Source organism: Lutra lutra, chromosome 10 (assembly GCF_902655055.1).
Source record: "Lutra lutra chromosome 10, mLutLut1.2, whole genome shotgun sequence".
Taxonomy (NCBI): domain Eukaryota; kingdom Metazoa; phylum Chordata; class Mammalia; order Carnivora; family Mustelidae; genus Lutra; species Lutra lutra.
The window spans coordinates 111,896,655-111,922,415 of NC_062287.1; the positions used below are offsets into that span (position 1 = coordinate 111,896,655).

General features: G+C 55.7%; 1 protein-coding gene across 1 annotated transcript in view; it reads right to left on the bottom strand.

Moving 5' to 3' along the window:
- Nucleotides 1-25,382, bottom strand: part of SHANK2 (SH3 and multiple ankyrin repeat domains 2) — a 463,356-nt gene extending 437,974 nt beyond the window's left edge. The window contains exon 1 of the mRNA XM_047692580.1: nucleotides 25,328-25,382. The gene's annotated coding sequence lies outside the window, so the exon portion shown is untranslated. The remainder of the gene's footprint in view (nucleotides 1-25,327) is intronic.
- Between the last annotated feature and the right edge of the window lie 379 nt (nucleotides 25,383-25,761).

Here is a 25,761-nt window from a genome sequence, read left to right on the forward strand (position 1 = left end):
TTAACAGCAGAATATACACTCTTTCCAAAGTGCTCACGGAACATATAGCAAGACAGACCATGCCCAGGGCCACAGAACACCCTCAACACATTCAAAAGTGAGACCATACATAATGTGTTCTCTGACCACAGCTGATTCAAATTAGAAATCCAGAACTGAAAGGTGGCAAAAATCTCCAAATACTTTAAAACTATAAAAGCACACTTCTAAATAATTCATGCATTAAAGAAAAAATTTAAAAGGAAAATTTTGTAAATACATGGAACCTAATGAAAACAAAAAAGTAAAGCATACCAAACTTAATGGGATGCAGCTAAAGCAGTAATAAGACAAATATTTATACCACTAAATGCACACATCAGGAAAAAAAGGAATTATCTCAAAGTCTAGGTTCCTATCTGAAGAAGTGAGCAAAAGGAGAGGAAAATAAATCCAAAGCAAGCAAAAGGAAGGATATAATAATCATTAGAATGGACAAAACTGAAAACAGAAAAATAGAGAAAAACAATGAAACAACGAGCTAGTTCTTTGTAAAAAGTCCGTCAGAGTGGCAAAACTCTAGCAAGACTGACAAACAAAAGAAGAGAGCCACGGGTTCCCAATACAAGAAACGAAGATACCATTACAGACCTTGCAGGGGTATTTATGATCAAAAAAGACAGCAAAGGAGTACTGTGAAATACAAAGTATCTCAACTCATTCAGAATGAACTAGGTAATCTGAATAGCCCTTGGAGGTATTAAGAAAATAGAATCCATAATTTTAAAGCTCCCAGATTTGGAATAAAAAATAAACCTCCAAATGGTTTCACTGGAGAATTCAGTTATAGAACTCACCAATTCTATACACTCTCTTGCAGGAAACAAAATAGGAAGAAATACTTCCCAACAGATTTTATGGAACAAGTATTACCCTGATACGAGAACCATAAAAAGAGAATACACAAGAAAACCACAGGTTAGTATCCCTTCTGAATATAGGTATAAAAATATTAAAATTTTATCAAATAGAATTTAGCAATATAGGAAGAGAATTATATACCATGACCACTTGGGGTTTATTCCCAGGAATGCAAGGTTGGCTCAATGCAAAGCTGGTTCAATATTTTTTTTGAAGAATCACTCTATGGGATGCCTGGATAGCTGTCGGTTGAACATCCAACTCTTGATTTCGGCTCAGGTCATGATCTCAGGGTCCTGAGAACAACCCTGCATTGGGCTCCCTGCTCAGCAGGGAATCTGCTTGAATATTCTCTCCTTTTGTCCCTCCCCCAACTCATACACACACAAACACACACACTCTCTCGCTCACTCATTCTAAAATAAATAAATACCTCCTTTTAAAAAAAAAATCTATGTAATACACTATTTCAATAGGCTAAAGAAAACCACACAATCGTTATCAATCAACATAGAATAAGCATATGCAAAATCCAACAACTATCTATGACAAAAACTCTCCCCAAAACAGGAGGAGGAGAACCTCCTTAATTTGATAAAAGTGTTATCTGCAAAAGCAAAGAAGTCTGTGCTCATCACTCAATAAACTTAGTGGTAGATGTTCTATCAAATGCAATAAGACAAGAAAAAGAAATAGAAAGCAAACAGATTGGGAAGAAAGAAACAAAACTGTCCCCATTTTCAGATGACACGTTTGTAGAAAATCCCCGGAAACCTATGAAGAAAAACCTCTTAGAATAGGTGAGTTGAATGAAGTCCCAAGATACAAGGTCAAGTATAAATGTCAACTGTATTCTCATATGCCAGTCATGGACACCAAAATTTAAAATACAACACCACCTATAATTGCTCAAAACTAATGAAACCCTGAGGTGTAAATCTAAGAAAACCTGTACAATACTTGTCTGCTGAAATCTACACAACACCGGGGAAAGACATCAGAGAGATCTGAAGAAGAGACATCCCACATTCATGGTCTGGACAACTCAACGTAGTCAAGACGTCACACTGCCCAAATCGATGAACAGGTAGAATGCAATTCCACACAAAAACTCGGCAAGCTTTCTGCAGATATAGGCAGAACGGAATAGCATACGGAATTAGCAAAGGAACATACGGAATAGCAAAGGAACAAGAATGAGTACAATAAACTCGGAAAGGAATAAAGTGAGAGGAGTCCGTCTGCCTAATTTCAAGACTTATTATGTGGTGACAGTGACTGCACTGTTTGGTTCATGTGGAGGGACGGGCAAGCAGATCAGTGGACCTCAATAGAGAGCCCAGATACAGGCCCACAAACAGCCCAGAGGATTCTGGACAAAGGTCTAGCAGCAATTCAGCGGAGGAAGGACAGCCTTCGCACGGAGAGTGGTCAAGCAAATGGACATCAATAGGCAAAATGATGACCATCACCTTGTGTAATACAGACATGTACTCAAAATGGATCAGAGATGTAAGTGTAAAATGTGAAACTATCAAGCTTTCAGGAAAACAACATTTTCTCAGAGGAGGACAATCTTCAGGGTCTAGGACAAGGCAAGCAGTTCTCTGGCTGGATGTCAGAAACACAAACCACGCACAGAAAAACTGGATAAACTGGACAGAGCTCTTGTTGGTTACAAGGAGAAAAATACAAACCACAGACCCGGAGAAAATGCTCGCAAACCGTGTAGCTGACCAAGGACTAGCGGCTATAGGGAAAAGAATGCCCAAAACTAACAGTTCGGTTAAAGCATGAACAGACGATGGAAGGAGACGCTTCACGAAGGACAAGAGCCAGACGGCTGATGGCCACGGGAAAGACGCTCAACCCCATCACCAGTAACAGAACGTCTGAGCAGCGCGGCATCACCCCACACCTGCCCAAACGGCTAAACTAACACCAGACACTGGTGAGAGAACGCAGAAACCAGACTGCTGCTGGGGATGGCGAGCGGTGCCGGCTTTCAGGGGAAAATGCAGCGGTTTCTTAAATCTAACCGTGCCACAATCACAGGACCCAGGGCTTGCGCTCAGGGCATTCGCCCTAGAGAAATGAAGGTGTGTGCTCACCCAAAAACCTACACACCAACATTTGCGGCAGCTTTATTCAGGACAGCCAAAAACTGCCAACAACCCAGACGTGCCCCCAAGGGATGAGCGGTTACAGGTGCTGATGCGTCCAGACCATGAAACACACACACTCAGCAGGGGAGGACGGGGACGTGCACGGCAGTGTCTGCAGCTACGCCCAGGGAGGACAGCCGGTCCCGAAAGGTTGTGTGTGATGGGATTCCACGTTGCACAACTGCCTCGACGACAAAATGGCAGAGATGGAGAACCGATCAGCGGACGCCCGGGCGGGGAGCTGGGGGCAGAGGGAGGTCTGCGGCTAAGAAGGCGCCACACAAGGGATGCTCCGGTGCGGATGGAAACACACTGTCTCCGCCGCACGGTTGCCAGCACCCAGGTCACAGGAAGGCAGTGCGGTTTTCCAGGATTTGGCTGCTGGGGATAAAGGGGGTTGCAGGTCCGGGGGGTTGCAGGGGATTAACTACCTCTGTGTTAGTTCTCAGAGTGGCAGTTCTTTAAAACGGAAAGGGTTTATTATTTTTAAAAGCACACGTGGAAAACAGAACAGAAAACAGAGAGCGTTACCACGTGACCCAGGACATGAAATCCCACCCCTGGGCTGTGCTGGACCCCGACAAAAACCACACGTCCGCGCCCACGCCCGCGTTCACAGGACACTGTTTATAATAAGCAAAGAGTAGCACAGATGTGCACCGGCCGATGAAGGGTGCATAAAGGGTCGTCCAGGCGCGCAGCGGACACCGCTCAGCCGTGCGAGGGCACGAAGCCTGGGCACACGCCACAGCACTCACGGGCACACGACGCCTAGAGAAAGGACCCTGTGTTGCAAGCACTGGGGGGAGGACGGGGAGGCAAATGGGGACCAGCGGCTAACAGGCACGGGGTTTGTTTTGGGGGACAAAAATGTTCCAAAGTTGGGGCGCCTGGGTGGCTCAGTGGGTTGAGCCGCTGCCTTCGGCTCAGGTCATGATCCCAGGTCCTGGGTTCAAGCCCCACATCGGGCTTTCTGCTCAGCGGGGAGCCTGCTTCCTCCTCTCTCTCTCTGCCTGCCTCTCTGCCTACTTGTGATTTCTCTCTGTCAAATAAATAAATAAAATCTTTAAAAAAAAAAAATGTTCCAAAGTTGATCGTGGTCACAGCGGCGCCATCCTGAGACTAGGAAAGGGACAGTGTGTTGTACACTGAAAGCGGGAATCGTTGGGTCTAACGGGAAGCACCCCGGTACGCTGCTGGAAACATGAAAGCATGCATCGGGCTCTAGGAAATTTAAAAGCATCCATTTTCGAGTGATCCTCCCTGTGCCCCGCAGAGAATAAGTAAATTATTGAACTATTTAAAAATGTTAGCCTTGTGCCGTCTGCGTCTATTTTTAGAAGTGCTCATCATTTTCAGGGAGATTGAAATCGTAATTGTGCAGCGTTCTGAAGGAGCTCTGCGGCCCTAAGGAAATGTCCCGGACAGAGAGCGGCCCCTGTGTCCCGGGCCAGGGTGGGGGGTTAGGGGGCAGCCCAGGGTCCCCAGGAAGCCGACACTGCCCGGGCACCCCGGGCCGACCCAGCCTGGCCCAGCCCTGTGGGCCTCTTCTGGAAGGCACAGTAAGGTCACGGTTTCTGCAGTCGGCCCACCTGATGGCACCGCCCGCCGGCTGCCTGTGCTCCTGCTAATGCTGGAATGGCAGCAAACGTCGATGCCACCCCGGGAGTGGTGGGATTACATGAGTGAGCCCAGGGCCCCACACGGGACCCCCACAAAACGGGGAAATGTCAACACCCTCCTGTTGGTTCAAAATGCAGCTGGAAGAGCCCACGCGGCAGCTCCTTCTGGAGCGGGGAGTCTGCGGGTCCCCCCGTGGAAGCAGGTGTTCAAGCAAAAGCCCGTGCCCGCAGGCTCACAGCGGCACGTCCACGGCAGCCACGAGGTCAAAGCCACCAAAGGTCCATCAGCAGATGAATGGAAAGCAAAGTGTGGGCCATCGGCGCGAGGCAACGTGACGCGGCCCTACAATGGAAGGGGACCCAGATGCACGCTGCGGCGGGGGACGCTTGCCCACCCGCTGCCACCAGAGAAGCCGGACAAACGACCTCGCGTCACACACGCCGCGGACACGGCTGTTCATAACAGCGCAGCCACATGGGAGGAAAGCTGAACGGGGCTGCCAGGGGCCGGGGGAGGGGACGCAACGTGGGACAGCGGACGGGCACGTGCGGTAGGTGACTGGTCACGGGACGTTTCCCTCCACAACCGCCGATTCCCAACAGCTCACAAAGGTTCAGAATTGACTTCCTGGAGTCCGGGGCTGGGGCAGCTGGAACCAGGGCAGAAAGCCAACCTTTCGGGGGTGGGGAGAGAGGAGAAAAATCTCCAACTTCCGACCCCACTGGCCTCCCGAAGGAGACTTCCCACCACCGGCAGGAAGTGGCCAGGGTGGGCGACATCTCCCTGTGGTGGACACCGTAGCGGAAGCGCAGCTCGCAGAAACCTGACCTTATCGGATTGCCGGCTCCTCTGATAAGCAAACCAAGGCCGGGGTCGCAGCCAGGACCGGAGTGAGGGCCCCTGAACGTCCCTTCTGCCTCCTCCTGCCCTGCCTCCTCGTCTCCCTCCGAGGGAAATCCCTTGTTGGGAGAGCAGGACGGAGCACGAGGGTGGCCGTGGGCCCGAGACCACACACGCCTCCAGCGCGTTCACAAAGCGTTCTAGAATCTCCCGCGCCTCCAGCCCTCACCAGATGACAGGGTGGTCACGTCGGCTTACTCACGGTTACCGTGTAAAACTGCTCAGGAGCCACGGTGAAATATTAATCGCACCTGCCCCGTGACCAGTCAAAGCCGGAAACCGACCTGGCAACGCTGCGGGGTGCAGGGGAGCCTTCTGTGATCCGAGCGCAGGGACAAAGGAGCGGCTGGGAGGGACCTCGCAGGCTCACAGACCCGCACCGGGGTTCCCTCCCGGCTAACCCGCTCCTCCTCCCTCGACCTTCCATCCTGCAAAGTCCTCTCCCAGGCACCCGGGGCTTGGTCATTCCGCTCGCTTTGGCAAGTCAGCAAGAGCAAAGCACCACAGAAATGTGTCGCGGGGAGGGCTCGGCTCCTGGCCTCTCCCGCTGCCCTGGGGAACCCCGCGGCCAACGGGAGATCCAGCGGGGCTAGGCTGCTGAAGGAGACCAACAGCCAGTCGGCCCCCAGACACGGAGGGAGGCCTGACCGCCGGTGGACTTGGCAGATCCCAGGAACGGTCCAGCTGAGCCCTGCTCAAATGACCAACTTGCAGACTCGTGAGATAAATCAGGGGCCAACAAATGACCGCCTGGCCCACAGCTTGTTTTTGTAAATAAAGTTTTATTGGAGCACAGTCATGCGCATTTGCATACCTACTGCCTCGGACTGCTTTTGTGTTACAAAGGCAAAGTGGGAGAGAGACTCCACGACGTGCAAGTGTCAAATATTTACCATCCGGCCTTCAAACGGTTTTACCCCAGGGCTTATAGGGGCTGGTTATACAGCAAAGCTTAGGTACCGACACAGCCCTCAAACGAATCGGTCCTAACTAGGTGGGTGTTGCTTTGTCTAGTCTCGGGTCAGGAAACTCATCTAGCTCACCTGAGAGATCTAAACAAAACACCAAACCTAACTCACAGACCCAGATAGCAGCCTGGTGGTTGCCAGGGGCAGGGGGTGGGCGGTTAGCAAAGTGGGGGAAGGGGGTCCAGAGGCACAAATGTCCACGTATACGGTTAATAAGGCTTGGGGACATAATGCACAGCGAGAAATAAAATGAACTGATTACTGAAGCAGCTACAAACACAGAGTTTATTCAACGGGATGGCACTGTTCATAGAAAATGCTTAACGAGACTTTATTTATTAGGATGTCACGAGGTAAGCCTTGTAAAGGATCATTTTTGCCTTAAGAGGTGGACCGCCACGTGTCCGTCCAGGTGGCCCGTTAGCTCGGAGGCATTTCCTTTCTCCAGGGAAAGCACGAACCCCTCCCCAGGCCACGGACCACGCAGCCGGGGAGTTCAGGCGGCCACCCGTCCCGATGGCCGCAGGGCAGCGAGGACACCCCAGCATGGGCGCCCCAGTGCAGGGCAGAAAGCTACCTGGAATTCTCGGGCCGGCCACGAGTGTTAAATGCAACTACCACTATTCCCGGACTTGGGTAAGAACCTAATTCTTTAGGAGAGTAAAAGCCCCGAAACGGTTTCAGTCGGGGGGCAAGCCGCCGCGCTGCGGGGGCCTGGGGTCCGGCGTGAGATCCATTAGGATGCCGGCCGGGGCTCTGGGCTTTCCTGAGGCCCAGCACTGCCCAGCCTTCCGAGCCTCTGGGCACCAACTTTCCGGACCCCCTGCCCTCTCGGGGCTGGGAGCAGCGCTGAGCCACGCTCTGGGGTGGAGGCTGCGGGGACGGAGGTTCTCACGCCCCCCCTCTCGCCTCCACTGAAGACTCTTGGCTGCTAAACCACAGGAAAGTCGTCTGCAGGAAAGGGGGCTCTACCTGAGAACCAGACGGGGGGCTGGGGGCCCCACGGAGGCAGGGGGGCCTGGCGGGCAGGGGACAAGAAGCAAGGAAGCCATTTCACCCCCATTAAGGAATGCTACAAACCACCGCTGTCCAACAGCCGTGTAACTCGGGCCCCAGATGTCACTTTAAAGGGTGGCCACGTTTCTAAAATCAAAGTGAAAGAAACTGTTGAAATCAACATTCATAACATATTTTGTTTAAGCCCATACACGCGAAATGTTATGATTTCCATGTGTGGCACTGGCCATGTTTCAAGTGCTAGGCTAGTGGCTGCCACACTCCGTGGCACAGTTAGAGACGGGACTGCTGGGGGTGAGCCTGGGTCCCCTCGTCAGGGAACACATGAGTCCCAGACGCTGAAGATCAGACAGCACCCCACACGGACTGCACAGCAGGTGCACTCCTCCGCACGCTGCCCAGGACCCCGGGACGAGAGTGGCCGGCCCTCGTCACAGCGGCGCCCTTCTCTTGACCACAAAATGAGTACTTTGCAACGTGGCTACGGGTTCTGAAGGCGGGCATACCACCAAGGATCACGCTGCTCTTAAGGCAACTGTGAACACAGCGCGCAACTTAGAGCCGGGGTCAGGACACCAGCAGGAGAGAAGGGGGAGCCTGAAACCAGTCTCCAAACAATCTTGGGACCGGCACCCATGACAAGGGGTGGGGGACAACGCCGTCACGGGCTGGGGCAGATCACACCTGGGGAAAGACACGGAGGGGATCAAAACAAGAAAAACAAATGAAAAGCAAAACGTGCTGATGGTAGAAGAGATCGCAGGAGGCGGGGAGGGGCTGGAGGGGAGAACGCACGGAGAAAGGAGAGGGCCTCGGACCACACCCAAGGGTAACGCCGTCTGCACTGAGGGAACATGCAGGCCAGGCCGGACGGAGGGTGTGTCCAGTCTATGCAACGGGTGTCCACATATTAGCAAAAAGCAGACAAACGACCCAACGTGAAGGAACCGGAACTCGGGAAATTCGGGACAAGGACTCGGTGGATCCAAGGAAAGGCAAACGGATGGAAAGCCCAGCCCCGCCCATCAGGTCCAGCCCGGCAGCTGGCCGTGACCTCCGGGAGGACCGAGGCTCTCACGCCACGAGGGTGGGACCGCAGCGTGGCCCAGCCCCTTGGAGAGCAAGCCGGGGGGATATCCGTGAAAGCGGGACCCCCGTCCCCCAGGCCGCAGACCCTGGGAGAGCTGCCCTGGATGAGCCCGTCCCTGCAGCACGGGCTGAAAGAGAAAGAGAAAACAGCCTCGGACTCGTCTGGCGTTCCGTGGAATATCACACAGCAGCAAAAATGCACGCACTGAGAGCTCAGGAGGAGACGGGACCTATGAGTAGCCGTTAGTAGTGACGAATCACCGTGCCACTGAGGCAGGGCTTCTGGGGAGCAGGCGTGCCCTCGCCCGCCTGCCGTCCCCCACCCCCCTTCCCCCTGCCCGGGCCACCCTGGGTCCCTCTGGACCAGCAAACATGCCCAGACGTCGGCAGCTCATCAGACGGACAAACAGCACACTGCTCAGCCGGCCCACGTCTCGGGTCGTGAGGCAATAGGTCAGAAAGCACCCGGTTAGGTAACGCGCTCCGGTCTGCGGGAAACATCCCGCCCTCGGTCCAGCCCTAAACCTGGGCTGAACCCGCACAGGTGAGGCACCAGGTGAGGCACCAGGTTCCCAGGAAGAAGCGCCTGTCCTCCTGGGGGATGAGAACACTGGCCAGGAGAGGAGTCAGAGGCCACCATTTCTCTGACCGACGGGGGTCACCCCTGCTTGGTCCCCAGACCTCCTTTCCGCTAGGTAAAGCAAGTGGGCAGGACGGTCTCAGTTTTGAAATCCCAAGACCAGGTGGGCCTTGCGTCGGTCTTTGCTTTAAAACGTGTCTTTTTTTTTTTTTAAGATTTTATTTATTTATTTGTCAGAGAGAGAGGGAGAGAGAGCGAGCACAGGCAGACAGAGTGGCAGGCAGAGGGAGAAGCGGGCTCCCCGCCAAGCAAGGAGCCCGATGTGGGACTCGATCCCAGGACGCTGGGATCTTGACCTGAGCCGAAGGCAGCGGCTTAACCAACTGAGCCACCCAGGCGTCCCTAAAACGTGTCTTTTTAAAGTACTTTTTATTTAAATTCACTTAGTTGACATACGGTGTATGACTAGTTTCAGAGGCAGAGCTCAGGGATTCATCAGTTCCACATCACACGCCCTGCCTGTGACATCACGTGTCCTCCTTCATGCCCGTCCCCAGCCACCCCAGCCCCCAGCAGCAGTCCTCAGTTTGTTCCCTGTGATTAAGAGTCTCTTAGGGTTTGTCTCTCTCTCTCTCTCTGATTTCGTCTCACTTTATTTTCCCCTCCCTTCCCCTGTGGCCCTCTGTTTTGTTTCTTAAATTCCACTTGTCAGTGAGATCACATGATAATTTTCTTTCTCTGATTGACTTATTTCACTGACCATAACACCCTCTAGTTCCATCCACGTTGTTGTAAATGGGAAGATTTCATTCTTTTGATGGCTGTGTAATATTCCATTGCATAATATAGACCACATCTTCTTTATCTGTTCACCTGTCAATGGACATTTGGGCTCTCTCCATAGTTTATCTGTGGAGGCCATCGCTACTGTAAACATCCAGGTGCACGTGCCCCTTCAGATCAACACATTTGTATCTTTAGGGTAAATACCCAGTAGCATGATTGCTGGGCCGTAGGGCAGCTCTATTTTCAACTTTCTGAGGAACCTCCATGCTGTTCTCCAGAGTGGTTGCCCAGCTTGCGTTCCCACCAGCAGTGCAGGACGGCTCCCCTTTCTCCGCATCCTCGTCAGCACCTGTCGTTTCCCGACTTGCTCATGCTCCCTATTCCGACCGGTGTGAGGGGGCATCTCACTGCAGTTTTGAGTTGTATTTCCCTGAGTAAAACGTGCTTTTTGAAAGCAGGGACTTGAACTGGAACTCGCACACCATGCTCACGGCACCTGTGTGTCCGTCCACAGAGAAGCAGACACACAGGACACGATCCGTCCACCCCGTGGGCTATCACTCAGCCTCAAAAAGGAAGGACGTTCTGACACCCGCCACAACACGCATGGACCTGGAGGACACAATGCTGAGCAAAATAAGCCAGACACGAGGACAAATGTCGCAGGATTCCACTCACACGAGGTCCCTAGAGGAGTCAGACTCTCAGAAACAGACAGCACCATGGGGGCCGCTGGGGCTGGAGGAAGGGAGTTAATGTTTAACTCCCGCGACAGAGTTTCAGTTTGGGAAGATGGAAAGTTCTGGAGACAGATGCAGGGGTGGAATTGCACAACAATGTAAATGTGCTTAAAACCACTGAACGGCACAGCTTAAAAAATGGTTAAGATGGCAAATTTTGTGTTATGCATATTTTATCACAATTTAAAGTATGAAGTGCAAAATAGTGTTTTCACAGCAATTTCCATTAAATTCCTTACTTATCAGGTGCTGCTTCCTTCATGTCCCTCAAGTCTTTTCTCAGGGGGCCACCTCCTCCAGGAGGCCCACCCTGACCACCCTACTGAAAAGTGCAACCGCCCCTCCCACCAGGTCCCCGGAAGCAAGCACTCCTTCTCTCCTGGACAGCACAGGGGTTCCTGTATCATCTCCCTCACTCAGTGTTTGTTTCCCCTGGCTCGAATGCTGGCCCTCCAGGCAGGAATATGTGTGTCTCTGACTTACTGTTGGATGCTGAGGGTCTAGGGCAACCAAACAGACCCCTGCAGGATACTTCACCCCAGGACAGCAGAACACATATTCTTCTCAAGTGCATGTGGAACATTCTTGAGGATGGACCGTATGTTAAGCCATCAAAAAAGCCTCCATGAATGTAAAAAGGACTGAAGTCACACAAAGGACATTCTCCAGCCAAAACAGACTGAAATTACAAGTCCATAAGAGAAGAAAAAATTTAGAAATGTACAAATGTGTGGAAATTGAACAACACACGTCTAAATGACCAATGGGTCAGAGACATCCCAGGGAAACTGGAAAATACTAAGAAGGAAAAAATAAAAGAAAGAAACTAGAAAATATCTGAAATGTGTGGACAAAGAAAACAAAATATAGCAGAACTTAAGAGATAGAGCAAAAACAGTCCTTAGAAGATTTTCAGTTGTAAATATCTGTAATCAAAAGAGCAAAGAGCTCATGTCCATGATGATGAAACTGGACAAGGAACAATGAACTAAAACGAGCAACAGAGGAAGGAATAAAAGGGTGAAATGAAAGTAAGAGAAGAGAAAACCAACGAAGCCACAGTCAGGTTCTTTGAGAAGTTGATGAAACTGGTAAACTTTCAGCTAGACGGATAAAGGAGAAAAAAGGGGGGAAGTAGTCAAATTGTCAGACTCAGAAATTAGGAGACCATTTCCACCAACCGCACAGAAACAAAAAGGAGGTTAAGGCAACCCTGTGGACAACAGCACACAGAAATGGACAGATTCCAGGGAGACACAAAGTAGCAAATGTGACTTAGGAAGAAACATACCTATAACAAGCAAAGACTGAATTAAAGACATACACACACACACACACACACACACACACACACACACACACACAGAGAGAGAGAGAGAGAGAAAGCACCAGGCCCTGATGGCTTTACTGGTTAATTCTACCAAACCTTTAAGGAAGGATTAAATACCAGTTTATCACAAACATTCCCAAAAAGTAGAAGAGAGCACTTTCCAGTTCATTTTATGAGGCCAATATTACCATAACACCATCAGAAGAATGCTACAGATCAATCTCTCTCATGCATATGAATGCAGAACATTGAACAAAATACTAGCAAACTGAGTCCAGAAGTAGATGAAAAGCATTATAAGTCATGACTAAGTGGGACTGATCCCAAGAATCCAAAATTGGTATGACATCCAAAACTCAATTAATGCAACTCCCCATATTAACAGAATAAGGGGCAAAAGGGAGCGGAGCACCTCAGCAGATGTAGAAAAAGCAGTCGGCAAAATCCAGCCCTGCTTCGCGATAAAATGCTCAACAAACTAACAACACAAGTGACTTTCCCCAACCTGATCTTCAGCATCTCCAAGACACCTACAGCTGATGTCATAAGTAATGTTGAAAGACTAGATGCTTCCCCCTCAGACCAGGAGCAAGATACTGATGTCCTTTCTCGCCACTTGTACTCAACATTGCGCTGGATGGAGTTTCCAGGTGAGGCAATTAAGCACCACAATGAAAGAAAAGCACTGAAAGAAAAGCACCCAGGTTAGAGAGAAAGAAATAAAGTTTTTGCTATTTGTAGATGGCATAATCTTGTATGTAGAAAATCCTAAAGAATCCATTAAAAAATTAGAACAAACATGACCAGCAAGATTATAGAATATATGATCAATATATAAAAAATGAATTGTATATCTCCACACTAATAATGGAACTATTTGAAAATGAAATTAAGAAAATAATTTCAGGGGTGCCTGGGTAGCTTAGTCAGTTAAGCGTCTGCCTTCGGCTCAGGTCATGATCTCAGAGTCCTGGGATTGAGCCCCGCATCGGGCTCCCTGCTCAGCGGGGAGTCTGCTTCTCCCTCTGCCCCTCACCCTGCTCGTGTTCTCTCTCACCCTCTCTGTCTCTCTCAAATAAATAAAATCCTTTTTTTAAAAAGGCAAAATGCATCATACACCTAAATATAAGCATTAGTAGCATAAAACTGTTAGGAGAAAACACAGGCATAAATCATCAGGACCTCAGGTTAGGCAAATCCTTCTTAGATGTGACACTAAAACAATAAGTAACAAAGAACAGATGCTTTCTGTCAAAATGTAAAATTTCCATCCTTTAAGAACACTATCAACAAAACAAAGAAAACAACCCAGAGAACGGGACAAATTATCATCATACTCTCCATCAGATAAGAAATTTGTACCTAAAGAATTATCAGAACTAAATAATAAAAGGAGCCCCCCCCCCAAAAAAACAAAAGTGAGCAAAAGATCTGAAAAGACCTTTTGCCAAGCGAGGTATACAAATGGCCGACAAGCCTATGAGAAGGTGCTCAGAACATTTGTCAGGGCAGAAATGCAAATTACACCAACAGGGAGATGCCACCTCACCCCCTCCAGGATTACCACACTGGAGGAGACAGATAACAGCACGAACTGGTGAGGTGTGGGAAGGGGAACCCCAGAAGGTGCATCTTCTGGCCCACCCACCGTGGGAAACAGTCTGGCAGGTCCTCAGAAGGTAGAATACCAGGTCACCCCGTGACCCGGCACTCCCACTTTGGGGTAGACACCCAAGATCCATGAACACATACGCCCACATGAAAACTCATGCTGATTCGAAAAACCCGGAAAGCAGAAAAACCGATACGTCCGTCCACAGCGGCAGGGATGACCACAGTGGGACGGACCCATACGACAGAGCATCGTTCTGCCGTGGGAGGCAACGGGGTGACACTACGTGTCAGGACACAGACCACAGATGGACCCTGGCAAGAGCGTGCTGAGGGAACGGCGCAGTCACCAAAGACGGACACTGCGGGATTTCGTGTCTGTGAGATGTCCAGGCTGCGAAAGTCCACGGGGGCAGAAAGGGGGTGAGTGGCTGCCGGGGCCGGGGAACGCGCGTGGGAAGCGGGGAGCGAAGATGAACGGGACTGAGCTCTGCAAGGAGGCGGGATGAGGAAAGCGTTCTCGAAGTCCGCGTACTGATCGGGGCTGCCCCGCGCCCCCCACACACACACCGAAGACCACGGGCCACGGAAGTGCCTACTTTAGAAGGGCGGTCCGTAAGACGTATTTATTGTAGCTGGATAAAAATACTGTTCTCTTTAAGATTTCATTAATTTATTTCTTTGAGAGAGAGATGGAGAGGCAGTGAGAGCAGGGAGAGGGGCAGAGGCAGAGGCAGTGAGAGCCGGGAGAGGGGCAGAGGCAGAGGGAGATGAGAGCCGGGAGAGGGGCAGAGGCAGAGGGAGAGAAATCTCCCTGTGCTTCTCTGTGCGGAGCGCAGGGCCCCACATGGGACTTGATCTCGAACCAAAGTCTAGAGTCAGATCTTTAACCAACTGAGCCACCCAAGCTCCCCCACACTTTACTTTCTTAAACAAGTCGAGGACAGTGCCTGGCACGGTGCATTCATCAGCCGCGCGTGCCCCTAGGACACACGGACACACAGGACAGACAAGGGGTGTCCTGGACTTTCTTCCAGGGGAGGGAGGAGGGTGACGTGCATGGAAACCAACTCACAAAATCATGAGTTTCGGCCTCGGTGCAGGAGAGAGAACCAAGGTGGGGACATTTGTCCACTTCTGCATGGGGTCTCCTACCCTCCAGTGCCTCCACCAGCCCTGGGACCTCTTCCCACGGAGGGCGCAGGCAAGAGTCCTGCTGAGGGTCAGCAACACATCCTCTCCAGACGGCGGCCCTCCCGCTGGAGCGTGGGGAACCGCGACTCTCCCCAAGGCTGGGCGGGGGCGGGGGAGGAACCACAGGTGTGACAACCTCGGCCCTTGGCCTGGGGGCCTTGCGCATTCATGCTACACAAGAACCAATACCCCACAACACTCATCATCAGCCATCCTGAGGGACGGTCTCCTCCCAGGGCCTCCCACCCCCACCCCCGCGGGGAGGGCATGAGCCAGAGACGCCGGTCTAGAGATGTTCCGACACCATGACGAGTTCAGCAGAGAAAGTCTACCTGTTACCCACAGTGTAAAGCAGCTACTGAAGTTTGCAAAGACAACACAGCCTGGCCAAGGGCCATTAGGGTTTAAATGGGAACGAACCAAAAACTGAAACCAGAACTTAAACCACCTTTAACCCCAGGGCCCAGTCCCCAATTCCGCCTCCTCCAATGGCATAAATACGGGCAGGGAACTCCGACGGTCCCTTCCGCAAGGAGTGACAAACATCTCTCCAAGCTTGGGAGGAGGGGGGCAGGGCAGGGGCAGACAGACGCGGGACCCTGCCTGCACAGGGTGTCAGCTCCTTTTAAAAGCTGCGTTTGCTGCCCTCACCACACTCTGCCAGAGACAACCTAGAGGTTAGCAGGGAAGCGAAGTGCTGGACCCTCCCTGGGGCCCAGAGAAAGCACCTCTACCCCCCAATGCCCGAAGTGCTGGACCCTCCCTGGGGCCCAGAGAAAGCACCTCTACCCCCCAATGCCCGAAGTGCTGGACCCTCCCTGGGGCCCAGAGAAAGCACCTCTACCCCCCAATGCCCGGAGGGAGCACTTGCCCCTCCCCCCCACCCCGGGCCTCCCCTGAAAACCTGAGCAGCTGGTCCACAGGACAGCAGATGGGGTGATCCCCGGGGCTCAGGCAGCCCTCTGGCTCCTCCTCTAGCGAGGGCCCCAGAGGGAGCACGGGAAAGGGAGAGGCCAGGCCAGGGCCAGCTGCCCCGCCCACACAGGGGGTGACAGGAGCTGCTCCTTCAAGGTCCCAGGGACAATCTTCACCCCAAAACCCAAAACACCCGTCGGGGCTGCCGTGGCCCCTGCCCTGGCTAAGGCCTGGGTGGACTGAGGACCAAGCCAGCAGGCTGGGATGGCAGACAGCAGGATGCCTGGTTGGCCGTGTGCTCCTGGTCTGCTCTCCGAGCTCCCTGTCTGTTCCCCGTGCTCCCCATCTGCCGCCCGGGAGGTCACACGGTGGGGGGCATGTCTGTGGCCTCCACGCTACCTCCTCCCAGAGGCTCTTTCCTTGCACACAAGGACACCCTCATGGGGATCCAAAAACAGCCTTCTGGCCTGACCAGTGTCACCAAAGGAGCCACTTGGGTCCCCAGCTGCCATCCCCACAGAGATGAGCTTTTGGTGACCTCAGACACTTTCAACCAGGTACACCTTTCATAGCAAAGGACCCTGCCCCCATCAGACCCCGGTGGTGGACCGAGCCAGCTGCCTGCTTCCCTTGAGCCTGGATCCCACAGCCCTAAACTCTGCGGGGACCCCCCCCCTCCCGAGGACCCCCTGCAGCCCCCAACGAAACTGCACAGATGCATCCTAAACGACAAGAAGAAGGACAGGTGTTGCTGGAAACATCCCCCCCGATGACCAGGCAACACCAGCTTTCAAACTCACTCCCGGTCCAAGTGCTGGTCCCAGGCCTCTTCTGGGTGTCCTCAGTGTGGCCCAGGGAACCCTGGGGGTTCCCCAGAGCTCTTTCAGGCCTCTGTGAAGTCAAACCGTCCTCCCAGCAACACTGAGACACAGCATCTTCCCGCTCACGGCCCTCCCACGTGTGGGGGGTTTCAGGAGCTGCACGCGAGGGCCGTGGCTTCAGGCTCAGTGCTGAGGCAGGCCCAGGAACCCAGACGTCTTCTGCGAGGCCACACTCTAAAGGGACTTTGCAAAAATGTAAGTCATGCCATGGTTCTCACGGAAGTTGTTCTCGTTCTGGAAAACAGCTGTTCTCCGTAAGAACGTTATTGACATGCACATGTATGGTTTGTCGTCACCATTTTTAAAGGCATGACTATTTAAATATTTTTACTTAAGTTTCTAATAGGACACGTACCGGAAGAGACGATGCGCGCGAACCGAAAGCTCTCTGGGTCCCTAGAGAGGGTAGAGTGGTCCTTAGACCAAAAGTTTGAGAACCTCTCTGCACCCTCAGCCCGTGGGGAAGGCAGGGGCAGGTGCAATTCTGTGTGGCAGAGCGAGCAGCCGCATGACCTTCAGCTGTTAGGTAAATGCCCTGGGCCTCGGGCACCTGCCCTGGAGTTTGGGGGTGATGTCCCGAGGGCCCGTTCCCCAGGGCATCTGCATCTGGAACGCACTTAGGGACCAAGGAACCCCACACGCTCACTACTGACAATGCTTTCATGTTTACCACGCAAGTGGCCCCCCAACAAAGAAACAGAGGGTCCAGCGCGGACCCTGGTGTCCCCACAATATACCCCCTTAACGTGGTCCGAATGCACGTCCATCCCCCGCCACCCAAAGACGCAGGCAGACGGAGAAGACAGAAGAGCAGCCGTCCAGCATGAGTCCTGCCAGACTTGGCCCAGAAAGCCCGGCGGGTCACTCTGCTGGGAACCCGACCGATCCCTGAGGCCAGGCCTGAGAGCAGCCTGTGGGCCGGCCCAGCCACGTCTGAAAACCTCAGAGTGAGGCCAAGAAAGAATAGGGCAGGGCCTGACCGGCTCGGGGCTTCGTGGTGCTGACCCTGCGTGCAGGAGGGAGAGTCTGGAGCCACCGGGGCTGGCCGGTTCCGCACAGGTGATGCTGTCCAGCCAACGCGACCTTTTCAACAACCACCCCCGCCACCATGACTCTACATCCGAAGCCCCTTCGGGACACCGAGACCTGGGTCCTCTCCCGGGGCTCGGTCTGCCTGGGGCCCTGCTGGAAGCAGAGGCAAGTGCGTGCTGCCGGCCAGGCCCCCTGCGGAGGGAGCACAGAGCACCACGAAAATCAGGAAGGAGAAAGACTGGGGCGGGGGTGGCAGCCACAGCGGTGGCAGCCGTGCTGTGTTCTTAGGGATGCAGGTGAGACAGCATCGGAGGCCGCTCTGCCCCCACAGGGCATTCCTGCTCCCCAGGGTCCCAGGCTGGCCTTCAGCTCTGCTCAGGATGTGGGACCCTTACCCTGGGCCCAGGCCCTCCGGGACCCACCTGGCAGCTGCATCCCGCCCTTCTGTGTGCGAGCTCGGAAAGCACCTGCCCCTCCGTCCAGACCCTGCCCTCCCCGCCCCACCCAGGAATCTGGGTGCGGTTTCGGGATTTCTCAACCCAGGGAGCAAGAGGCCAGAACCCCAAGGAGGGACACTCTGGAGCAGGGCACCCAGTGTGCAGAACTTGCAGCATTCAGGCAGCAGGCGTCATTTGTCCCTACGGCCACCTCGGTGTCCCCACCGTCCCCAGGATGGGACCCGCCAGCAGGAACCCCGAAGGTGGGGCAATATATAGCCCATTTCTCGCCCCCCCTCCCCCAAAGTAGACCCACCGCAAGGGGCCAGTCTGAACGGAACCCGTCTCCAGATGCTGCTCAGGGCACAAAGGCCTCGGGGTCCCCCTTCCCCAGCAGCCCCTGCCACCTTCGGTCCCCTGCAAACCCCCGGGAGTGGGGGGAGGGAGCGGCGGGGGAAGGGCTCCCCACAGCAAACACAGGAGTGGCTCAACCGAGTCTCTAATGGAAACACACACGGCTGGCCGGCGCAGACGAGCACGCCAGGGGGACATTACAGTGTTTGAGCTTACGGCTTTCTCGATCCACACCCGATTTGGCGGGACACTTAGTGACTTGAGGTCCCAGGAAAATTTTTTGAAAGCCAATGTGTGTACCTTTCTCTTGCACAGAAACATGCCAGGTCGATGAGTGAAACACCGAGCGGCATGAAAATCTATTCCGTTAGGATAACTCTCTTGGGGGCAGTCGAGGCAGACCTTCAAGAAGGCACAGGGACCATGAGGGGTCCCGGGAGCTTCTCCACCTGTTTGCCAAGGCAAGGAGGCTGCCCCGTCCCCGGAGCTTCCGACAGCAGAGGACACAGCCCCAGCTGGCCCAGTTACTTCCGAAGGGCCAGTATTTACCTCCCAGATGAGGTTGTCCAGCCTCTCAAATATTGAAACCTATGAAGGATAATTTTAGATGTTGACTTCAGAACGCGTGAGAAGCCTCGTTGGACGGGTGAGGCCAGAATCAGTGGTGGGCGTGAGGGCGTCTAGGGCGAGAGTCCAGATCCGCTCAGCTCTGCGGAACTTGTGGAACGTTCAGATTTTTCACACAGAATGGCACAGGAAACACAGACAGGGACACAGAAACAATGCTTTCAGGGAACTGAGAGGCCAAAAAAAAAAACTCTTTGAAAAAATGTGTCCGTCTTCCCCCACCCCCCAACCCCACTGCTGCCCCAGGGCCTTTGCAGGTCTGCAATAATTAGCCGCCTAATGAATGTCTCCAGCGGAGTCTCCTCAGCCACCAGCTCAGGGCTTGCCAACCACCGGGCCGCCAAAACCTGCAGCACTGCTCAAAGTGTGCTCCCGGGACTCCTGACGGTGCGGACCCTCTTGGGGGGACGGGGGCGGGGGACTCTGAACCTGCCTCTCTGACCTCAGCTGGAATTTCCAGGGAGTCAGCCAGGAGCCCCCGCCCCAAGGTCCAGCATCTGAAATCTGCAATTTTCACACCGGGAGTTCATGGCCTCATTCAACGCCACCTCACCGAGCCACCCTGAGAGTCCTTGGCAAACCCCACAAGGACAATTTTCCAACACTGTCCCCGGCGGTCACCAGGCGCAGTCCCACCCCCTCCCTGCACTGACATCTGGCAGCCAATCACCGGCAGCTCTGCTCTCCGCTGCGGCTGAACGCAAGCTCCCAGCAGCCCCACGGGCTTTGATGGGCTCTGATTCCCAGAAAGAGACACGGGTCTCGGCTGCACACCCAGGGTCCCGATCCGGAGCTCTGCGCAGGGGCTCAGATCTGCCCCAGTACGGGGCTCACCTCCCCCTTCCCCCATTAAGACTGGAAACCCCTTGAGGGGGTAGGAAGGCTCATAGCAGATGCTAACTCATCCCCCGAAGACTGACGTGAGGCAGTGACAGTCACATCCCACAGTCACTCCAAAACAGTCCTTGAATCTGCTTCCAAGGAAAATAAAAGGGCCTATCACATCAAGAAGTCTGAGCAGAAACTCCAGTTTTCATTCTCCGACTGTAGCTCTCTTCCGCAAGCAGTTACGAGAAGAGTAATTGTCTAACCGGGTGAATTTTCCCACTGGGTCATCCGCTTGCTTGCCCATGTGGCGGGCATGGGGCAGGGCGGGGGGACCGAAGCCTGGGCTCGCAGTCCCTGCTGCCCCACTCCTTAGCTGTGTGGTCTGGGGCCAGGCGTCCCTCCTCTGAGCTTGGGGTTCAGGGTCTATGAAAGGAGAAGACGGCACAGCTCTCTCTTGGGAGCTCTCTGAGGTCTGACTGAGGTCATCGATAGCAAGACACAACGGCTGTTCCCCACTGTGGTTGCTGGCACTTAGGGTTTCCCTACCTTTGGGACAAGAACGAGACCATTTCGGCCGAGGTCCCAGTGCAGTGCAGGCGAAGAAACTGATGAGGGAGCAGGAGGCCGGCTGAGGACAAAGCAGAAGCTGGCACCGTGCACCCCCTCTCCACCCGCTCCCCTCGGTAATGTGTGTGGCATTCCTCAGGCACCCCTGACTGCCATAAGCCAGAAACGAATAGTTAACTTGCAGAAATCACACTCCTAGTCTTCCTTGGTTTACAAATGTCCTAGAGATCTACAAACAAAGAAGTTACCTTATCAATAGCACAATTTCCAGAGGCAAATAACTCAGTTCCTCAAGCCCTAAATAAAGTTAAATTTCTTCAAAACCCAAATCTCACTAACAAAGACACTTGATAGCAGAAACGCGAGTGGCTGGCCAAAAGACAACACTGATCAAGCCGCAAGGCCTCCGGTATCCCGCACCGTGGAGGCCCTCTTTAGCATATGAAAGCTCCGTTGAAACCCCCCTTCCCCTCACCTTCCCCCAAGGGCAGGGTGCACAACCTGCCGCCCCCACAACCAGGGCCGCAGCTTCCTGCCCGCGGGTCCCGTCCCCGGGCTTCAGTAAACCACCACTTTGCACCAAAGATGTCTCAAGAATTCTTTCTTGGTCATCGGCTCCGGATCTCAGCCCACCGAACCTCACCTAGGTTCTAGAACTTCATCAAAATGATCAGCCGATCCAGACCTCCCACAGGTGTTTCTATATCCCTCATCCCCTTCCTCCCCCAGATCGGGCTGGGGTCCCTCTCTGCACCCTATAGCACCCAAAGGTCACCTCTGTCACAACCCCCGTCCCCCTGTGCATGACCTGGTCCGTCCCTTCCCTTCCCCTGCTGGCCTGGAAGTTCCCTGTGGTGGCGGGTGGGGGTGGGGGGCAGCCCCTGTGCCCAGCTCTGGGCCTTGTGCTCAGGGCAGGCCCTCCGATGCGACCCACGGAGACAATCTGATAGACCCCAGATCACCTCAGGCTGTCGGAGAACAGCAGGCCCCTTCCTGGGCTGCAGGGTCAGGTGCCCTGGGTCACAAGAGTCACAAACCCCCACGCCCTTCACCCAATTGGCCCATCCTCCTTCAAGAAGCACGTGGGGGAAGGGCTGGGGATTCCAGAGATGTTTTAACTGGATTTGGTTTGGGGCTTTCCTCCCCACCTCCCTGGTCAAAGCAGAGAATTCGGCAGGCCTGTAGATCACTTTGAGGAAAGATCATAAATGTCCCCGTCCTTCCCCCTTACCCCCGCCCCTGCCCCCCGGGAGTCAGGACAATTGGAGGCTTCAGGGGAGGCTATCGGGGACCATCTCCCTGGGGCTTTTCCGGCCACACTCCTCCCTGCCACGGGCTCCCGGGGACGGTTTCTCAGCCTCCGGTGGGGCTGGGCCAGCAGCTTACACAGCAGGAGCGGGGAGTTCCCAAGAAATGAGAGTTCAGGGGTCACGGGGCTAGGATACGGGGGTGGGGGGAGGGGAGCGGCTTCACCCCCAATCTTCCTTTGGAGCAGGAGGCAGGTCTTGGCCTCCTTAGCAACCCAACTCCCAAAACTGCCCCCCCTTGGAAAGCCCCCTTCCTCACCCGAGATGACAAGGACACCAGAACTCTATAAATCAGGGCTCCGACAGACTCAGGAATAACGACACTAAAGAATTACTTTTCTATAAAAATCTGTTTTTCCTTGGGGCGCCTGGGTGGCTCGGTGGGTTAAAGCCTCTGCCTTCAGCTCAGGTCATGATCTCAGGGTCCTGGGATCGAGCTCCGAGTCAGGCTCTCTGCCTGGCAGGGAGCCTGCTTCCTCCTCTCTCTGCCTGCCTCTCTGCCTACTTATGATCTGTCTGTCAAATAAATAAATAAATAAATCTTAAAAAAATCCATTTTTTCTAGGATTTTCCTGCATACCGGTGGACTCTTTCATGCTTTTCTTAGTGTCAAGCTTTTTCTTCCAACTTAATCCCCCACCACAGATGGAATAAACTGCGATGCTATCTGACGGCGGCTTTAGCTCCTGCTGGCGGCCAGCCTCGCATCTGACCCTTGACCCTGGATGGCCAGGGCTCCCTCCGGATGGGGCCCTGCAAGTCAGCTGGGGGGCCCCTGCACACAAGCCCTAGAGCCGGCTAAAGAAGTGAACCCAAGCCCCTGGGAAACTCTCCTGAATGTGAAAAGGGCTTTCTCGAGCAAATTACACCGGTGCAGGGTAGGCGGGAAGATCCCCGCCCCCTTCCCCAACGTGAAGGGATTTGCTCAAAGCCGCCCTGCGCAGGCACCCCGCCCGCTGGGGGCTGCCTTTATAAGCAAAATCTCCTGGTTCCAGCACGCCCGTTGATACTTCAACAGTTGGGGCTCGTTCCTTGCGAGCCCAAAGGAGCCCCTGGCTTTCCACCCAATTCCTCCTTCTTGGAAAACCAGAAATTCCTCAGCAGGACGAGGGCACCAACTTCCCAAGACTTACACCCAACCACTAATTCCTATTCAGACAAGGGTCTCCCTAGGGCCTCCTTAAGGATACGAGCGCCTGGAGGGCTCATAAACAGCCCCCAGCAAGGCCACCTCGACTCCCCGCCCCATGACCGTAGGACCCCCAGTGGGAACGGATCGGTGTCAAAACTGAGCTCTCAAACGCAGCCGCCCCCACCCCGGGGGGGTTTCTGGACACGCCGAAACCCCCAGATCCAGCAGATCCTCCCAGGACACCTGGGTCGAGGCTGAATCCAGGGGAGACAGCCCCTCCCGGAGGCGCCGGCAGCAGGGTCGCGGGGCGAGTCCCAGCGAGCGATCAAAGCGCCGCCCCCAACCGAGGGCTTCCGAAATTACCTCTCTAATTCTTGGAGCTTAATTTAATTAGAGGGCTGACCTCATTAATTCCAACTTGAGTTTCGAACAAAAAAGAGGTCACAAACCATCCAGTTTACTACCTCCAACCCGCAGGCGGAAGACACTTCGTTTCTGGAAGGCCTCTGGGGACTCCCCGGGGCCGTGCCCACAGCTGCGGGCCCACCAGGCCCCCAAGCACCGCGACCTAAGCGGCCCAGGCCCTTCCTTCCAGCGGCTCAGGGTCGCTTTAAAAGCTCCTCCACGAACTCCACGGCCAAGAGCATCGGCCGAGCCCCCCTTGGGCGCCCCCAGCCCCACGGAAACACAAACTCGCCGGCGTGCCCGCCCTCGAATCCCGCGCCGAGCGGTGGAACCCGCGCACCCTCCGAACCCGGGCGGCGAGGTCCACCCAGGCCCCTACGCTCTCCGAACCCGGAAGGGAGGGTCCACCCCGGCCCCCGCGCCCTCCGAACCGCGGAGCCGCCCCCTTCGACCCCGGGCGGCGAGGGCCACCCCGATCCCCGCACCCTCCGATCCCGGGCGAGGTCCTCCACGGGGGTCGCACCTGCTTGCGCAGTCCAGCAGCCCCAGCTCCGGTGGCGAGTGAGCGGTCGGTGTCTCCAGGCGCGCCTCGCTCCCCGGCAGCCCTGCGGGGGCGCCTGGGCCGCGGGCTGTGCGGGCGGAGCTGCCGGCCGCGGGGAGGAGGGACGCCCGGGCGAAAGTTGCCAGGGAAACTTGAGCAACTCGAGCGCGCCGGTGCCAGCCTCCTGCATAATTCACGGGCGGTGGCGACGGGCCGCTGGGGCCCCTCACCTGCACTAGCCCGGCCCCCCCACCCACTCAACGCCTGCCGGGGCGCGCAGCGGACAGAGGCCCGGCATCAGGCGCCGGCACTGCGCGACCCCCGGGACCCGGGGGCCCGACCCGCGACCCCCCGGGCCTGCGCCGAGTGCGCGGGCTCCGGCCTACCGGAGCCGGCTGCTCCAGCCGCGCGCACCTGCATGGGGGCTCTGTGAGCTGGCTCGAGGCTGGGTGACCGCTGCAGGGTCTCTGGGGACCCTGCGACCGCGGCTTGGGTTCCCGCCCCCCGCGCGCCCCCTGGCGGCCCCGAGCCCGCTCCTTCCCAAGCCTGCAGACCCAAGTCCCCAGGCCGGCGGGTGGCGACCGAGGGCAACCAGACCCCGGGCAAGCGGTGCAGGTAGGTCCGCGTTGCCCCAGCGGCAGGCGCGGGACGCGCTATGGGTGAGGGGTTCGTGCGGCAGGAGGACAAAAACGGCGCTCCTGCGCTCTGCGCCCACGCCTCTTCCAGAGCCTTTTAAACCGGCCCCTATTGCAAAGGAAGCCGGGGAGGTGTCCTCACAGAGAAGCGACCCCCACGCGGACGCGCGGAACCCTCTTCTCAACCCCCCACCCCGCACCCCCACCCCGGCTCCGACGGGTTCAGTACTGCGCTTACCCGGTCGTTGGTGCTCCTGTAATCCAGACGCACCCAAAAGGCAGCGGGTGGACAGGGTCGGGCGCCCGGGGGCCACCCACTGTCGTTCGGGCCACCCCTGCCCCGCGCCCGCGGCTCCCCGTGCCCCCCGCCGCCGCCTTACCTTGCCCGCGCGGCCGCTCGGGAGTCAGGCGGGGTGGGAGCCCCCGGGGAGGGCCGACGTCCGCGCGCACCTGGCTCCGCCGCGGGGACTCGAGCGGCGCCGCGCCCAAGCCGGCCGGAGCGCGGGAGCAGCTGGAGCCGCGGCCGCTCAGGTGTCGGGGGTGGGGTGGGGGGCGCCGCGGCCCCGCCCCGCGCTGCGGCCCGGGCGGGGGGCTCCTCGCGGGGCTGCTAGGCGGTCCCTCCCCTCGGCCCGGCGCGGGCGGCTGGGGCCGAAGAGCGTGGGGGAGGGGCCGCCTCGCCGCCAAAGGGCGCGCGCGGCCCGGGACCCGCGTGCGCGGCCCGCCCCAGACCCCTCCCGCGCCGGGGTGCCCCGCGCCTCCGCACCTGCCCCGGCCGCTCGGGCCCCGGCGACGACTCGGGCGCGGCGCGCGGGGTCTGTTGTGGCAACCCCGGGAGACGGCGGGCGCCCGGGGCCGCCTCCGCGCGCCGCCCCGCCCCGGGCTGCGTGGCTCGCCGCCCCCCTTCCCCGAGCAAGCCCGCGGACCAGAAAGTCCTTTAATTTTGTACAGCCCGGTCCGCGCGGCGCGATTACCCCGAACGCCGCCGCCTCCCGCCCCGGCGTGTTTTATGTTAAAAGGATTCAGATATACAGAGGCCGACGGCGCGGCACCGCGTTTGCAGAGCCCAGGAAAACTTTGTGCCTGGGCGACGCCGCCGCCATCTGCCTCCCAGGCCACCTTCCACCTGGGCCCACCGCCCTCCCAGCCAGGGAGGGATTCGGGGTGGGGGGGTAGGGGAGTAAAAGCCCACCGCTCAGA